The sequence below is a fragment of the Hordeum vulgare genome, chromosome 2H (genome assembly GCF_904849725.1).
Source record: "Hordeum vulgare subsp. vulgare chromosome 2H, MorexV3_pseudomolecules_assembly, whole genome shotgun sequence".
NCBI classification, from domain to species: domain Eukaryota; kingdom Viridiplantae; phylum Streptophyta; class Magnoliopsida; order Poales; family Poaceae; genus Hordeum; species Hordeum vulgare.
The window spans coordinates 382,030,685-382,034,403 of record NC_058519.1 but is presented as its reverse complement, the minus strand read 5'-3'; positions in this window follow the sequence as shown (position 1 = coordinate 382,034,403).

Genomic DNA, 3,719 nt, shown 5'->3' with positions numbered 1-3,719 from the left:
ACTTCAGCCAGAGTTTGAAGACAACAAAGTTGTGATGGACTCAAGCCATCCCACCTCAGCTACTGCTCGAGAGGCGGCAGAGGTAGAGGCTGCTAGGAATGCTCCAGCTCCAACCCCATAACTCAGAACCACAGAAGAGCACATGTCATTCTTGCTGAGCACCATCCAAGGGATGGAGAAGAAAATTTCAGAGATCTTGCTGAACCAGAAGAGCCTCGAGAGGATCATGGAGACAAATTCAAGGACCTGGATGTTAAGGTAACGGGGTTGACTACCACTGTTGAGCACCTCAAGCAGGAAGTTGATTCAATGCATATATCCCGCTCCGGTAGTGAAGATGAAGAGTCGCATGTTCCTACTACTACACAGTTCATGACCCAGACTATGTCAGCAGTTGTGCCAGTTCCGGAAGAAAGACCATCTTCATCAGCTCAAGCTTTAGCACCTTCAGCTCCTGCTCCTGCACCTCGAGTGTCTACACCTCCACCTCGAGGGCAATCTCCAGAAGCTTTCGTCGAAGCTTTTCTATCCACTCCATCCTCAGCTACTGGAGGAGATCGAGCCCTGATGACCCACAAGTGTAGGGGATCTATCGTAGTCCTTCCGATAAGCAAGAGTGTCGAACCCAACGAGGAGCGGAAGGAAATGACAAGCGGTTTTCAGTAAGGTATTCTATGCAAGCACTTGAATTATCGGTAACACATAGTTTTGTGATAAGGAAATTTGTAACGGGTAGCAAGTAACAAAATTTACGAAGGTGCAACAAGGTGGCCCAATGCTTTTCGTAGCAAAGGACAAGCCTGGCCAAACACTTATATAAAGAAAAGTGCTCCCGAGGACACATGGGAATTTCTGTCAAGCTAGTTTTCATCGTGCTCATATGCTTCACGTTCGTTACTTTGATAATTTGGTATGTGGGTGGGACTGGTGCTAGGGTGTTGCCCTTACTTGGACAAACATCCCACTTATGATTAACCCCTCTCGCAAGCATCGGCAACTACGAAAGAAGAATTAAGATAAATCTAACCATACCATGAAACATATGGATCCAAATCAGCCCCTTATGAAGCAACACATAAACTAGGGTTTAAGCTCATGTCACTCTAGCAACCCATCATCTACTTATTACTTGCCAATGCCTTCCCCAAGGCCCAAATAATGTTGAAGTGTCATGTAGTCGACGTTCACATGACACCACTAGAGGAGAGACATCATACATCTCATCAAAATAACGAACGAATAACAAATTCACATGATTATTTGTAACAAGACTTATCCCATGTCCTTAGGAACAAACGTAATTACTCAGAAAGCATATTCATGTTCATAATCAGAGGAGTATTAACAATCATAAAGGATCTGAGCATATAATCTTCCAACAAGTAAACCAACTAGCATCAACTACAAGGAGTAATCAACACTACTAACAACCCACAGGTACCAATCTGAGGTTTTGAGACAAAGATCGTATACAAGAGATGAACTAGTGTTTGGAGAGGAGATGGTGCTGATGAAGATGTTTATGGAGATTGACCCCCTCTCTATGAGAGGATCGTTGGTGATGACGATGACTTTGATTTCCCCCTCCGGGAGGGAAGTTTCCCCGATGGAATAGCTCCACCGGGACTCTAGATTGGTTCTCTCGAAATTCCGCCTCGATATGGTGGCGCCTTGTCCTGAAAGCTCTGATATGATCTTTTCCCGGTCAAAACCCTTCATATAGCAGAAGATGAGCACCGGATGCCTGCCAGGGGCCCACAAGCCTACAGGGCGCGATCAGGGGGGTAGGTCGCGCCCCCTGGCTTGTGACCTCCTGGTGGGTCCCCTCTGGTTTTTCTTCCGCCCAATATTTTTCATATATTCCAAAACAATTCTCTATAACTTTTCACGAATTTTGGAGTTGTGCAAAATAGGTCTCTCAGATTATCTCCTTTTCCAGTCTAGAATTCGAGCTGCCGGCATTCTCCCTCTTCATGTAAACCTTGTAAAATAAGAGAGAAAAGGCATAAGTATTGTACCATAATATGTAATAACAGCCCATAATGCAATAAATATCGATATAAAAGCATGCTGCAAAATGGACGTATCAACTCCCCCAACCTTAGACCTGGCTTGTCCTCAAGCGAAAACCGAGATCGATAAATATGCCCACATGTTTAGAGATAGAGGTGTCGATAAAAAATAAAACATGGACATGAAGGCATCATGGTTATGTTTAGAACAACAACATATATTGACATATAAATTCTTATGCTAGAGTAACAATTCATTCACACGGTAAAATATGAACCAAGAATTCTATTAAGAACTAACAAACTATGATTTCAGTCATTGAAGCAATTCAAATTGATCGCAACGTAGGAAAGAGTTAATATAGGAGCTTGTAAATAAAATCCACATACTCAATCATCTTATAGTCTTTCATAATTGCTAACACTCACGCGGTACCTATGAGGCCAAAGCTTCAATCGGACACAGAGGAAGATAGGGCCTTATAGTTTTGTCTCCCAACTATTTACCTCAAGTGTAATGTCAACAATAATAACTCATGATCACCCACATCTGAGTGGATATATTTGTCTAGATCATTCCCCAACACATGACGCTTGCCAAAAGATAAAGGCGGAATAATGGATATGGTGAAGATCACCACGACTCTTACATAAACGTAAGTACTAGAAAGTAAAGGTAACAGATAGGCCCTTCGCAGAGGGAAGAAGAGGTTTTCATGCGCTTTTATAGTTGGATGCGCAATCCCTTAATGGAAAAGAATGTCACTTTATATTGCCCCTCACTTTATATTGCCCCTCGTGATAAAGAACTTTATTATGCAGTTCATCGCTTTTATTTCTTCTATATCACAAGTTCGTATAAATTTTATTTTCCTCACACTAATAAATCACACACATTTAAAGAGCGATTTTCATTGCTTGCACCGATGAAAACTTACTTGAGGGATCTTACTCAATCCATAGGTAGGTGTGGTGGTCTCTCAAGGCAAAACTGGGTTAAAGGTGTTTGGATGCACAAGTAGTATCTCTACTTTGTGCAGAAGTTTTTGGCTGATATGGGGTGGAAGAAAGCGACACGTGTTGAAGGATCTATAACCATATAGCTTCTATTAGGAAATAAGTAAACATAACTCATTATGTTGTCTTCCTTGTCGAACATCAACTTCTTAACATATAATATTTTAATGAGTGCTCACAATCATAAAAGATGTCTAAGATAATATATTTATATGTGAACCTCTCTTTCTTTATTACTTCCTTTTAATTGCAACAATGACCAATAGCTTTGTTTGTCAACTCACAACAAATTTCAATTGACATACTTTTTATATGTGAAGTTATCACTCCTCATAAGATCACTATGTACTCTTTTGCTTTTGTTCTATACTTCTTTCTATTTCTATTTCTCAAGATCATAGCAAGAAAGCAAAGACCTCAATTCAAAACTACTCTTTATTATATAACTCTCTTACTTGCTTACACTAAAACTTTATTCTACTAGATCAAGATATAACCAAAATAATCGAACGAAGAAAAAGGAAGAAAGTAAAAGGTGTGATGGTGATATGATACTGGGGCACCTCCCCCAAGGTTGGCACAAGCCAAGGGGAGTGCCCATACCCATGTGTTTAGTTGTCTTTCTTCGGAGGTGGTGATGTTGGGGTTGTTGGTGAGGTTGAAGGCTTGTCCTCCGTCTTCCGAGGCATG